Source organism: Leptodactylus fuscus, unplaced genomic scaffold, assembly GCF_031893055.1.
Source record: "Leptodactylus fuscus isolate aLepFus1 unplaced genomic scaffold, aLepFus1.hap2 HAP2_SCAFFOLD_369, whole genome shotgun sequence".
NCBI lineage: Eukaryota > Metazoa > Chordata > Amphibia > Anura > Leptodactylidae > Leptodactylus > Leptodactylus fuscus.
The window spans coordinates 100,818-113,844 of NW_027440392.1; the positions used below are offsets into that span (position 1 = coordinate 100,818).

General features: G+C 41.8%; 16 non-coding genes across 16 annotated transcripts; all 16 read left to right on the forward strand.

The window, feature by feature from the left end:
• Nucleotides 1–436: 436 nt before the first annotated feature.
• On the forward strand, nucleotides 437–627 carry LOC142188042 (U2 spliceosomal RNA). Its single transcript, XR_012712707.1, has one exon. It is a non-coding gene; the product is annotated as a U2 spliceosomal RNA (small nuclear RNA).
• Nucleotides 628–1,240: 613 nt separating this feature from the next.
• Nucleotides 1,241–1,431, forward strand: LOC142188043 (U2 spliceosomal RNA). Its single transcript, XR_012712708.1, has one exon. It is a non-coding gene; the product is annotated as a U2 spliceosomal RNA (small nuclear RNA).
• A 613-nt stretch (nucleotides 1,432–2,044) lies between these two features.
• On the forward strand, nucleotides 2,045–2,235 carry LOC142188044 (U2 spliceosomal RNA). The gene has a single exon (XR_012712709.1). It is a non-coding gene; the product is annotated as a U2 spliceosomal RNA (small nuclear RNA).
• A 613-nt stretch (nucleotides 2,236–2,848) lies between these two features.
• On the forward strand, nucleotides 2,849–3,039 carry LOC142188045 (U2 spliceosomal RNA). The gene has a single exon (XR_012712710.1). It is a non-coding gene; the product is annotated as a U2 spliceosomal RNA (small nuclear RNA).
• A 613-nt stretch (nucleotides 3,040–3,652) lies between these two features.
• On the forward strand, nucleotides 3,653–3,843 carry LOC142188046 (U2 spliceosomal RNA). Its single transcript, XR_012712711.1, has one exon. It is a non-coding gene; the product is annotated as a U2 spliceosomal RNA (small nuclear RNA).
• A 613-nt stretch (nucleotides 3,844–4,456) lies between these two features.
• On the forward strand, nucleotides 4,457–4,647 carry LOC142188047 (U2 spliceosomal RNA). The gene has a single exon (XR_012712712.1). It is a non-coding gene; the product is annotated as a U2 spliceosomal RNA (small nuclear RNA).
• Nucleotides 4,648–5,260: 613 nt separating this feature from the next.
• LOC142188049 (U2 spliceosomal RNA) lies at nucleotides 5,261–5,451 on the forward strand. The gene has a single exon (XR_012712714.1). It is a non-coding gene; the product is annotated as a U2 spliceosomal RNA (small nuclear RNA).
• A 613-nt stretch (nucleotides 5,452–6,064) lies between these two features.
• Nucleotides 6,065–6,255, forward strand: LOC142188050 (U2 spliceosomal RNA). The gene has a single exon (XR_012712715.1). It is a non-coding gene; the product is annotated as a U2 spliceosomal RNA (small nuclear RNA).
• A 613-nt stretch (nucleotides 6,256–6,868) lies between these two features.
• Nucleotides 6,869–7,059, forward strand: LOC142188051 (U2 spliceosomal RNA). The gene has a single exon (XR_012712716.1). It is a non-coding gene; the product is annotated as a U2 spliceosomal RNA (small nuclear RNA).
• A 613-nt stretch (nucleotides 7,060–7,672) lies between these two features.
• Nucleotides 7,673–7,863, forward strand: LOC142188052 (U2 spliceosomal RNA). Its single transcript, XR_012712717.1, has one exon. It is a non-coding gene; the product is annotated as a U2 spliceosomal RNA (small nuclear RNA).
• Nucleotides 7,864–8,476: 613 nt separating this feature from the next.
• LOC142188053 (U2 spliceosomal RNA) lies at nucleotides 8,477–8,667 on the forward strand. Its single transcript, XR_012712718.1, has one exon. It is a non-coding gene; the product is annotated as a U2 spliceosomal RNA (small nuclear RNA).
• A 613-nt stretch (nucleotides 8,668–9,280) lies between these two features.
• On the forward strand, nucleotides 9,281–9,471 carry LOC142188054 (U2 spliceosomal RNA). Its single transcript, XR_012712719.1, has one exon. It is a non-coding gene; the product is annotated as a U2 spliceosomal RNA (small nuclear RNA).
• Nucleotides 9,472–10,084: 613 nt separating this feature from the next.
• Nucleotides 10,085–10,275, forward strand: LOC142188055 (U2 spliceosomal RNA). The gene has a single exon (XR_012712720.1). It is a non-coding gene; the product is annotated as a U2 spliceosomal RNA (small nuclear RNA).
• A 613-nt stretch (nucleotides 10,276–10,888) lies between these two features.
• On the forward strand, nucleotides 10,889–11,079 carry LOC142188056 (U2 spliceosomal RNA). The gene has a single exon (XR_012712721.1). It is a non-coding gene; the product is annotated as a U2 spliceosomal RNA (small nuclear RNA).
• A 613-nt stretch (nucleotides 11,080–11,692) lies between these two features.
• On the forward strand, nucleotides 11,693–11,883 carry LOC142188057 (U2 spliceosomal RNA). Its single transcript, XR_012712722.1, has one exon. It is a non-coding gene; the product is annotated as a U2 spliceosomal RNA (small nuclear RNA).
• A 613-nt stretch (nucleotides 11,884–12,496) lies between these two features.
• On the forward strand, nucleotides 12,497–12,687 carry LOC142188058 (U2 spliceosomal RNA). Its single transcript, XR_012712723.1, has one exon. It is a non-coding gene; the product is annotated as a U2 spliceosomal RNA (small nuclear RNA).
• Nucleotides 12,688–13,027: the final 340 nt, after the last annotated feature.

Here is a 13,027-nt window from a genome sequence, read left to right on the forward strand (position 1 = left end):
TGATTGCAAATGACATTACTGCTGCAAAGTGTCTGATTTGCTGCCATTTTATTCAATTTTAAATGCATTGAATTCTTTTAAAATTTTTGGGCATAAATTTATTTCTGAACTTGCACTTGACCGGACACTTGAATGGGTGTGGTCAAACGGTGGGAGTGGTTTATGCAGATTCGCAAAATTCGGCAAAATCCGCTGGCGTCACAAGATAACATTTGCACATGTCACTTTGCCTTGCACAAAAGTTTTTCTTTTCTTTTTTTTCACTTTTGGTGGCAGGTAGGGAAAACCTGCACAAGCTAATTGATTTCTACTTCATTAAGGGAAAGGAAAAAAAAACAAAAAAAAAAACAAAATAGGGCTGCAGCAGCATGGTGCACACCTTGAGCGGTGCACAGTGAACACGGAAGGGCGCCAGAACAGGTGCCGAGCGCTTGCCATCGCTTCTCGGCCTTCTGGCTAAGATCAAGTGTAGTATCTGTTCTTATCAGTTTAATATCTGATACGTCCCCTATCTGGGGACCATATATTAAATGGATTTTTAGAACAGGGAGCTGGAATCGGAGCTTGCTCTGTCCACTCCACGCATTGACCTGGTATTGCATTACTTCCAGGATCGGTGCACCCCTTTCCAATTCAGTTGAAAGAAAGAGACAGAGGACTGACCGACCAACAGAGAAGATTGCTGCACCTGGCAAGCTAGCAAAGAGAAAATTGACAGTTGGACGTGGCCTGATGCTGTGACTGACTCTACCTGAAAGGTACTTCATTAATTATTTTCTTTGATTGATTGATTGATTGATTGATTGATTGCAAATGACATTACTGCTGCAAAGTGTCTGATTTGCTGCCATTTTATTCAATTTTAAATGCATTGAATTCTTTTAAAATTTTTGGGCATAAATTTATTTCTGAACTTGCACTTGACCGGACACTTGAATGGGTGTGGTCAAACGGTGGGAGTGGTTTATGCAGATTCGCAAAATTCGGCAAAATCCGCTGGCGTCACAAGATAACATTTGCACATGTCACTTTGCCTTGCACAAAAGTTTTTCTTTTCTTTTTTTTCACTTTTGGTGGCAGGTAGGGAAAACCTGCACAAGCTAATTGATTTCTACTTCATTAAGGGAAAGGAAAAAAAAACAAAAAAAAAAACAAAATAGGGCTGCAGCAGCATGGTGCACACCTTGAGCGGTGCACAGTGAACACGGAAGGGCGCCAGAACAGGTGCCGAGCGCTTGCCATCGCTTCTCGGCCTTCTGGCTAAGATCAAGTGTAGTATCTGTTCTTATCAGTTTAATATCTGATACGTCCCCTATCTGGGGACCATATATTAAATGGATTTTTAGAACAGGGAGCTGGAATCGGAGCTTGCTCTGTCCACTCCACGCATTGACCTGGTATTGCATTACTTCCAGGATCGGTGCACCCCTTTCCAATTCAGTTGAAAGAAAGAGACAGAGGACTGACCGACCAACAGAGAAGATTGCTGCACCTGGCAAGCTAGCAAAGAGAAAATTGACAGTTGGACGTGGCCTGATGCTGTGACTGACTCTACCTGAAAGGTACTTCATTAATTATTTTCTTTGATTGATTGATTGATTGATTGATTGATTGCAAATGACATTACTGCTGCAAAGTGTCTGATTTGCTGCCATTTTATTCAATTTTAAATGCATTGAATTCTTTTAAAATTTTTGGGCATAAATTTATTTCTGAACTTGCACTTGACCGGACACTTGAATGGGTGTGGTCAAACGGTGGGAGTGGTTTATGCAGATTCGCAAAATTCGGCAAAATCCGCTGGCGTCACAAGATAACATTTGCACATGTCACTTTGCCTTGCACAAAAGTTTTTCTTTTCTTTTTTTTCACTTTTGGTGGCAGGTAGGGAAAACCTGCACAAGCTAATTGATTTCTACTTCATTAAGGGAAAGGAAAAAAAAACAAAAAAAAAAACAAAATAGGGCTGCAGCAGCATGGTGCACACCTTGAGCGGTGCACAGTGAACACGGAAGGGCGCCAGAACAGGTGCCGAGCGCTTGCCATCGCTTCTCGGCCTTCTGGCTAAGATCAAGTGTAGTATCTGTTCTTATCAGTTTAATATCTGATACGTCCCCTATCTGGGGACCATATATTAAATGGATTTTTAGAACAGGGAGCTGGAATCGGAGCTTGCTCTGTCCACTCCACGCATTGACCTGGTATTGCATTACTTCCAGGATCGGTGCACCCCTTTCCAATTCAGTTGAAAGAAAGAGACAGAGGACTGACCGACCAACAGAGAAGATTGCTGCACCTGGCAAGCTAGCAAAGAGAAAATTGACAGTTGGACGTGGCCTGATGCTGTGACTGACTCTACCTGAAAGGTACTTCATTAATTATTTTCTTTGATTGATTGATTGATTGATTGATTGATTGCAAATGACATTACTGCTGCAAAGTGTCTGATTTGCTGCCATTTTATTCAATTTTAAATGCATTGAATTCTTTTAAAATTTTTGGGCATAAATTTATTTCTGAACTTGCACTTGACCGGACACTTGAATGGGTGTGGTCAAACGGTGGGAGTGGTTTATGCAGATTCGCAAAATTCGGCAAAATCCGCTGGCGTCACAAGATAACATTTGCACATGTCACTTTGCCTTGCACAAAAGTTTTTCTTTTCTTTTTTTTCACTTTTGGTGGCAGGTAGGGAAAACCTGCACAAGCTAATTGATTTCTACTTCATTAAGGGAAAGGAAAAAAAAACAAAAAAAAAAACAAAATAGGGCTGCAGCAGCATGGTGCACACCTTGAGCGGTGCACAGTGAACACGGAAGGGCGCCAGAACAGGTGCCGAGCGCTTGCCATCGCTTCTCGGCCTTCTGGCTAAGATCAAGTGTAGTATCTGTTCTTATCAGTTTAATATCTGATACGTCCCCTATCTGGGGACCATATATTAAATGGATTTTTAGAACAGGGAGCTGGAATCGGAGCTTGCTCTGTCCACTCCACGCATTGACCTGGTATTGCATTACTTCCAGGATCGGTGCACCCCTTTCCAATTCAGTTGAAAGAAAGAGACAGAGGACTGACCGACCAACAGAGAAGATTGCTGCACCTGGCAAGCTAGCAAAGAGAAAATTGACAGTTGGACGTGGCCTGATGCTGTGACTGACTCTACCTGAAAGGTACTTCATTAATTATTTTCTTTGATTGATTGATTGATTGATTGATTGATTGCAAATGACATTACTGCTGCAAAGTGTCTGATTTGCTGCCATTTTATTCAATTTTAAATGCATTGAATTCTTTTAAAATTTTTGGGCATAAATTTATTTCTGAACTTGCACTTGACCGGACACTTGAATGGGTGTGGTCAAACGGTGGGAGTGGTTTATGCAGATTCGCAAAATTCGGCAAAATCCGCTGGCGTCACAAGATAACATTTGCACATGTCACTTTGCCTTGCACAAAAGTTTTTCTTTTCTTTTTTTTCACTTTTGGTGGCAGGTAGGGAAAACCTGCACAAGCTAATTGATTTCTACTTCATTAAGGGAAAGGAAAAAAAAACAAAAAAAAAAACAAAATAGGGCTGCAGCAGCATGGTGCACACCTTGAGCGGTGCACAGTGAACACGGAAGGGCGCCAGAACAGGTGCCGAGCGCTTGCCATCGCTTCTCGGCCTTCTGGCTAAGATCAAGTGTAGTATCTGTTCTTATCAGTTTAATATCTGATACGTCCCCTATCTGGGGACCATATATTAAATGGATTTTTAGAACAGGGAGCTGGAATCGGAGCTTGCTCTGTCCACTCCACGCATTGACCTGGTATTGCATTACTTCCAGGATCGGTGCACCCCTTTCCAATTCAGTTGAAAGAAAGAGACAGAGGACTGACCGACCAACAGAGAAGATTGCTGCACCTGGCAAGCTAGCAAAGAGAAAATTGACAGTTGGACGTGGCCTGATGCTGTGACTGACTCTACCTGAAAGGTACTTCATTAATTATTTTCTTTGATTGATTGATTGATTGATTGATTGATTGCAAATGACATTACTGCTGCAAAGTGTCTGATTTGCTGCCATTTTATTCAATTTTAAATGCATTGAATTCTTTTAAAATTTTTGGGCATAAATTTATTTCTGAACTTGCACTTGACCGGACACTTGAATGGGTGTGGTCAAACGGTGGGAGTGGTTTATGCAGATTCGCAAAATTCGGCAAAATCCGCTGGCGTCACAAGATAACATTTGCACATGTCACTTTGCCTTGCACAAAAGTTTTTCTTTTCTTTTTTTTCACTTTTGGTGGCAGGTAGGGAAAACCTGCACAAGCTAATTGATTTCTACTTCATTAAGGGAAAGGAAAAAAAAACAAAAAAAAAAACAAAATAGGGCTGCAGCAGCATGGTGCACACCTTGAGCGGTGCACAGTGAACACGGAAGGGCGCCAGAACAGGTGCCGAGCGCTTGCCATCGCTTCTCGGCCTTCTGGCTAAGATCAAGTGTAGTATCTGTTCTTATCAGTTTAATATCTGATACGTCCCCTATCTGGGGACCATATATTAAATGGATTTTTAGAACAGGGAGCTGGAATCGGAGCTTGCTCTGTCCACTCCACGCATTGACCTGGTATTGCATTACTTCCAGGATCGGTGCACCCCTTTCCAATTCAGTTGAAAGAAAGAGACAGAGGACTGACCGACCAACAGAGAAGATTGCTGCACCTGGCAAGCTAGCAAAGAGAAAATTGACAGTTGGACGTGGCCTGATGCTGTGACTGACTCTACCTGAAAGGTACTTCATTAATTATTTTCTTTGATTGATTGATTGATTGATTGATTGATTGCAAATGACATTACTGCTGCAAAGTGTCTGATTTGCTGCCATTTTATTCAATTTTAAATGCATTGAATTCTTTTAAAATTTTTGGGCATAAATTTATTTCTGAACTTGCACTTGACCGGACACTTGAATGGGTGTGGTCAAACGGTGGGAGTGGTTTATGCAGATTCGCAAAATTCGGCAAAATCCGCTGGCGTCACAAGATAACATTTGCACATGTCACTTTGCCTTGCACAAAAGTTTTTCTTTTCTTTTTTTTCACTTTTGGTGGCAGGTAGGGAAAACCTGCACAAGCTAATTGATTTCTACTTCATTAAGGGAAAGGAAAAAAAAACAAAAAAAAAAACAAAATAGGGCTGCAGCAGCATGGTGCACACCTTGAGCGGTGCACAGTGAACACGGAAGGGCGCCAGAACAGGTGCCGAGCGCTTGCCATCGCTTCTCGGCCTTCTGGCTAAGATCAAGTGTAGTATCTGTTCTTATCAGTTTAATATCTGATACGTCCCCTATCTGGGGACCATATATTAAATGGATTTTTAGAACAGGGAGCTGGAATCGGAGCTTGCTCTGTCCACTCCACGCATTGACCTGGTATTGCATTACTTCCAGGATCGGTGCACCCCTTTCCAATTCAGTTGAAAGAAAGAGACAGAGGACTGACCGACCAACAGAGAAGATTGCTGCACCTGGCAAGCTAGCAAAGAGAAAATTGACAGTTGGACGTGGCCTGATGCTGTGACTGACTCTACCTGAAAGGTACTTCATTAATTATTTTCTTTGATTGATTGATTGATTGATTGATTGATTGCAAATGACATTACTGCTGCAAAGTGTCTGATTTGCTGCCATTTTATTCAATTTTAAATGCATTGAATTCTTTTAAAATTTTTGGGCATAAATTTATTTCTGAACTTGCACTTGACCGGACACTTGAATGGGTGTGGTCAAACGGTGGGAGTGGTTTATGCAGATTCGCAAAATTCGGCAAAATCCGCTGGCGTCACAAGATAACATTTGCACATGTCACTTTGCCTTGCACAAAAGTTTTTCTTTTCTTTTTTTTCACTTTTGGTGGCAGGTAGGGAAAACCTGCACAAGCTAATTGATTTCTACTTCATTAAGGGAAAGGAAAAAAAAACAAAAAAAAAAACAAAATAGGGCTGCAGCAGCATGGTGCACACCTTGAGCGGTGCACAGTGAACACGGAAGGGCGCCAGAACAGGTGCCGAGCGCTTGCCATCGCTTCTCGGCCTTCTGGCTAAGATCAAGTGTAGTATCTGTTCTTATCAGTTTAATATCTGATACGTCCCCTATCTGGGGACCATATATTAAATGGATTTTTAGAACAGGGAGCTGGAATCGGAGCTTGCTCTGTCCACTCCACGCATTGACCTGGTATTGCATTACTTCCAGGATCGGTGCACCCCTTTCCAATTCAGTTGAAAGAAAGAGACAGAGGACTGACCGACCAACAGAGAAGATTGCTGCACCTGGCAAGCTAGCAAAGAGAAAATTGACAGTTGGACGTGGCCTGATGCTGTGACTGACTCTACCTGAAAGGTACTTCATTAATTATTTTCTTTGATTGATTGATTGATTGATTGATTGATTGCAAATGACATTACTGCTGCAAAGTGTCTGATTTGCTGCCATTTTATTCAATTTTAAATGCATTGAATTCTTTTAAAATTTTTGGGCATAAATTTATTTCTGAACTTGCACTTGACCGGACACTTGAATGGGTGTGGTCAAACGGTGGGAGTGGTTTATGCAGATTCGCAAAATTCGGCAAAATCCGCTGGCGTCACAAGATAACATTTGCACATGTCACTTTGCCTTGCACAAAAGTTTTTCTTTTCTTTTTTTTCACTTTTGGTGGCAGGTAGGGAAAACCTGCACAAGCTAATTGATTTCTACTTCATTAAGGGAAAGGAAAAAAAAACAAAAAAAAAAACAAAATAGGGCTGCAGCAGCATGGTGCACACCTTGAGCGGTGCACAGTGAACACGGAAGGGCGCCAGAACAGGTGCCGAGCGCTTGCCATCGCTTCTCGGCCTTCTGGCTAAGATCAAGTGTAGTATCTGTTCTTATCAGTTTAATATCTGATACGTCCCCTATCTGGGGACCATATATTAAATGGATTTTTAGAACAGGGAGCTGGAATCGGAGCTTGCTCTGTCCACTCCACGCATTGACCTGGTATTGCATTACTTCCAGGATCGGTGCACCCCTTTCCAATTCAGTTGAAAGAAAGAGACAGAGGACTGACCGACCAACAGAGAAGATTGCTGCACCTGGCAAGCTAGCAAAGAGAAAATTGACAGTTGGACGTGGCCTGATGCTGTGACTGACTCTACCTGAAAGGTACTTCATTAATTATTTTCTTTGATTGATTGATTGATTGATTGATTGATTGCAAATGACATTACTGCTGCAAAGTGTCTGATTTGCTGCCATTTTATTCAATTTTAAATGCATTGAATTCTTTTAAAATTTTTGGGCATAAATTTATTTCTGAACTTGCACTTGACCGGACACTTGAATGGGTGTGGTCAAACGGTGGGAGTGGTTTATGCAGATTCGCAAAATTCGGCAAAATCCGCTGGCGTCACAAGATAACATTTGCACATGTCACTTTGCCTTGCACAAAAGTTTTTCTTTTCTTTTTTTTCACTTTTGGTGGCAGGTAGGGAAAACCTGCACAAGCTAATTGATTTCTACTTCATTAAGGGAAAGGAAAAAAAAACAAAAAAAAAAACAAAATAGGGCTGCAGCAGCATGGTGCACACCTTGAGCGGTGCACAGTGAACACGGAAGGGCGCCAGAACAGGTGCCGAGCGCTTGCCATCGCTTCTCGGCCTTCTGGCTAAGATCAAGTGTAGTATCTGTTCTTATCAGTTTAATATCTGATACGTCCCCTATCTGGGGACCATATATTAAATGGATTTTTAGAACAGGGAGCTGGAATCGGAGCTTGCTCTGTCCACTCCACGCATTGACCTGGTATTGCATTACTTCCAGGATCGGTGCACCCCTTTCCAATTCAGTTGAAAGAAAGAGACAGAGGACTGACCGACCAACAGAGAAGATTGCTGCACCTGGCAAGCTAGCAAAGAGAAAATTGACAGTTGGACGTGGCCTGATGCTGTGACTGACTCTACCTGAAAGGTACTTCATTAATTATTTTCTTTGATTGATTGATTGATTGATTGATTGATTGCAAATGACATTACTGCTGCAAAGTGTCTGATTTGCTGCCATTTTATTCAATTTTAAATGCATTGAATTCTTTTAAAATTTTTGGGCATAAATTTATTTCTGAACTTGCACTTGACCGGACACTTGAATGGGTGTGGTCAAACGGTGGGAGTGGTTTATGCAGATTCGCAAAATTCGGCAAAATCCGCTGGCGTCACAAGATAACATTTGCACATGTCACTTTGCCTTGCACAAAAGTTTTTCTTTTCTTTTTTTTCACTTTTGGTGGCAGGTAGGGAAAACCTGCACAAGCTAATTGATTTCTACTTCATTAAGGGAAAGGAAAAAAAAACAAAAAAAAAAACAAAATAGGGCTGCAGCAGCATGGTGCACACCTTGAGCGGTGCACAGTGAACACGGAAGGGCGCCAGAACAGGTGCCGAGCGCTTGCCATCGCTTCTCGGCCTTCTGGCTAAGATCAAGTGTAGTATCTGTTCTTATCAGTTTAATATCTGATACGTCCCCTATCTGGGGACCATATATTAAATGGATTTTTAGAACAGGGAGCTGGAATCGGAGCTTGCTCTGTCCACTCCACGCATTGACCTGGTATTGCATTACTTCCAGGATCGGTGCACCCCTTTCCAATTCAGTTGAAAGAAAGAGACAGAGGACTGACCGACCAACAGAGAAGATTGCTGCACCTGGCAAGCTAGCAAAGAGAAAATTGACAGTTGGACGTGGCCTGATGCTGTGACTGACTCTACCTGAAAGGTACTTCATTAATTATTTTCTTTGATTGATTGATTGATTGATTGATTGATTGCAAATGACATTACTGCTGCAAAGTGTCTGATTTGCTGCCATTTTATTCAATTTTAAATGCATTGAATTCTTTTAAAATTTTTGGGCATAAATTTATTTCTGAACTTGCACTTGACCGGACACTTGAATGGGTGTGGTCAAACGGTGGGAGTGGTTTATGCAGATTCGCAAAATTCGGCAAAATCCGCTGGCGTCACAAGATAACATTTGCACATGTCACTTTGCCTTGCACAAAAGTTTTTCTTTTCTTTTTTTTCACTTTTGGTGGCAGGTAGGGAAAACCTGCACAAGCTAATTGATTTCTACTTCATTAAGGGAAAGGAAAAAAAAACAAAAAAAAAAACAAAATAGGGCTGCAGCAGCATGGTGCACACCTTGAGCGGTGCACAGTGAACACGGAAGGGCGCCAGAACAGGTGCCGAGCGCTTGCCATCGCTTCTCGGCCTTCTGGCTAAGATCAAGTGTAGTATCTGTTCTTATCAGTTTAATATCTGATACGTCCCCTATCTGGGGACCATATATTAAATGGATTTTTAGAACAGGGAGCTGGAATCGGAGCTTGCTCTGTCCACTCCACGCATTGACCTGGTATTGCATTACTTCCAGGATCGGTGCACCCCTTTCCAATTCAGTTGAAAGAAAGAGACAGAGGACTGACCGACCAACAGAGAAGATTGCTGCACCTGGCAAGCTAGCAAAGAGAAAATTGACAGTTGGACGTGGCCTGATGCTGTGACTGACTCTACCTGAAAGGTACTTCATTAATTATTTTCTTTGATTGATTGATTGATTGATTGATTGATTGCAAATGACATTACTGCTGCAAAGTGTCTGATTTGCTGCCATTTTATTCAATTTTAAATGCATTGAATTCTTTTAAAATTTTTGGGCATAAATTTATTTCTGAACTTGCACTTGACCGGACACTTGAATGGGTGTGGTCAAACGGTGGGAGTGGTTTATGCAGATTCGCAAAATTCGGCAAAATCCGCTGGCGTCACAAGATAACATTTGCACATGTCACTTTGCCTTGCACAAAAGTTTTTCTTTTCTTTTTTTTCACTTTTGGTGGCAGGTAGGGAAAACCTGCACAAGCTAATTGATTTCTACTTCATTAAGGGAAAGGAAAAAAAAACAAAAAAAAAAACAAAATAGGGCTGCAGCAGCATGGTGCACACCTTGAGCGGTGCACAGTGAACACGGAAGGGCGCCAGAACAGGTGCCGAGCGCTTGCCATCGCTTCTCGGCCTTCTGGCTAAGATCAAGTGTAGTATCTGTTCTTATCAGTTTAATATCTGATACGTCCCCTATCTGGGGACCATATATTAAATGGATTTTTAGAACAGGGAGCTGGAATCGGAGCTTGCTCTGTCCACTCCACGCATTGACCTGGTATTGCATTACTTCCAGGATCGGTGCACCCCTTTCCAATTCAGTTGAAAGAAAGAGACAGAGGACTGACCGACCAACAGAGAAGATTGCTGCACCTGGCAAGCTAGCAAAGAGAAAATTGACAGTTGGACGTGGCCTGATGCTGTGACTGACTCTACCTGAAAGGTACTTCATTAATTATTTTCTTTGATTGATTGATTGATTGATTGATTGATTGCAAATGACATTACTGCTGCAAAGTGTCTGATTTGCTGCCATTTTATTCAATTTTAAATGCATTGAATTCTTTTAAAATTTTTGGGCATAAATTTATTTCTGAACTTGCACTTGACCGGACACTTGAATGGGTGTGGTCAAACGGTGGGAGTGGTTTATGCAGATTCGCAAAATTCGGCAAAATCCGCTGGCGTCACAAGATAACATTTGCACATGTCACTTTGCCTTGCACAAAAGTTTTTCTTTTCTTTTTTTTCACTTTTGGTGGCAGGTAGGGAAAACCTGCACAAGCTAATTGATTTCTACTTCATTAAGGGAAAGGAAAAAAAAACAAAAAAAAAAACAAAATAGGGCTGCAGCAGCATGGTGCACACCTTGAGCGGTGCACAGTGAACACGGAAGGGCGCCAGAACAGGTGCCGAGCGCTTGCCATCGCTTCTCGGCCTTCTGGCTAAGATCAAGTGTAGTATCTGTTCTTATCAGTTTAATATCTGATACGTCCCCTATCTGGGGACCATATATTAAATGGATTTTTAGAACAGGGAGCTGGAATCGGAGCTTGCTCTGTCCACTCCACGCATTGACCTGGTATTGCATTACTTCCAGGATCGGTGCACCCCTTTCCAATTCAGTTGAAAGAAAGAGACAGAGGACTGACCGACCAACAGAGAAGATTGCTGCACCTGGCAAGCTAGCAAAGAGAAAATTGACAGTTGGACGTGGCCTGATGCTGTGACTGACTCTACCTGAAAGGTACTTCATTAATTATTTTCTTTGATTGATTGATTGATTGATTGATTGATTGCAAATGACATTACTGCTGCAAAGTGTCTGATTTGCTGCCATTTTATTCAATTTTAAATGCATTGAATTCTTTTAAAATTTTTGGGCATAAATTTATTTCTGAACTTGCACTTGACCGGACACTTGAATGGGTGTGGTCAAACGGTGGGAGTGGTTTATGCAGATTCGCAAAATTCGGCAAAATCCGCTGGCGTCACAAGATAACATTTGCACATGTCACTTTGCCTTGCACAAAAGTTTTTCTTTTCTTTTTTTTCACTTTTGGTGGCAGGTAGGGAAAACCTGCACAAGCTAATTGATTTCTACTTCATTAAGGGAAAGGAAAAAAAAACAAAAAAAAAAACAAAATAGGGCTGCAGCAGCATGGTGCACACCTTGAGCGGTGCACAGTGAACACGGAAGGGCGCCAGAACAGGTGCCGAGCGCTTGCCATCGCTTCTCGGCCTTCTGGCTAAGATCAAGTGTAGTATCTGTTCTTATCAGTTTAATATCTGATACGTCCCCTATCTGGGGACCATATATTAAATGGATTTTTAGAACAGGGAGCTGGAATCGGAGCTTGCTCTGTCCACTCCACGCATTGACCTGGTATTGCATTACTTCCAGGATCGGTGCACCCCTTTCCAATTCAGTTGAAAGAAAGAGACAGAGGACTGACCGACCAACAGAGAAGATTGCTGCACCTGGCAAGCTAGCAAAGAGAAAATTGACAGTTGGACGTGGCCTGATGCTGTGACTGACTCTACCTGAAAGGTACTTCATTAATTATTTTCTTTGATTGATTGATTGATTGATTGATTGATTGCAAATGACATTACTGCTGCAAAGTGTCTGATTTGCTGCCATTTTATTCAATTTTAAATGCATTGAATTCTTTTAAAATTTTTGGGCATAAATTTATTTCTGAACTTGCACTTGACCGGACACTTGAATGGGTGTGGTCAAACGGTGGGAGTGGTTTATGCAGATTCGCAAAATTCGGCAAAATCCGCTGGCGTCACAAGATAACATTTGCACATGTCACTTTGCCTTGCACAAAAGTTTTTCTTTTCTTTTTTTTCACTTTTGGTGGCAGGTAGGGAAAACCTGCACAAGCTAATTGATTTCTACTTCATTAAGGGAAAGGAAAAAAAAACAAAAAAAAAAACAAAATAGGGCTGCAGCAGCATGGTGCACACCTTGAGCGGTGCACAGTGAACACGGAAGGGCGCCAGAACAGGTGCCGAGCGCTTGCCATCGCTTCTCGGCCTTCTGGCTAAGATCAAGTGTAGTATCTGTTCTTATCAGTTTAATATCTGATACGTCCCCTATCTGGGGACCATATATTAAATGGATTTTTAGAACAGGGAGCTGGAATCGGAGCTTGCTCTGTCCACTCCACGCATTGACCTGGTATTGCATTACTTCCAGGATCGGTGCACCCCTTTCCAATTCAGTTGAAAGAAAGAGACAGAGGACTGACCGACCAACAGAGAAGATTGCTGCACCTGGCAAGCTAGCAAAGAGAAAATTGACAGTTGGACGTGGCCTGATGCTGTGACTGACTCTACCTGAAAGGTACTTCATTAATTATTTTCTTTGATTGATTGATTGATTGATTGATTGATTGCAAATGACATTACTGCTGCAAAGTGTCTGATTTGCTGCCATTTTATTCAATTTTAAATGCATTGAATTCTTTTAAAATTTTTGGGCATAAATTTATTTCTGAACTTGCACTTGACCGGACACTTGAATGGGTGTGGTCAAACGGTGGGAGTGGTTTA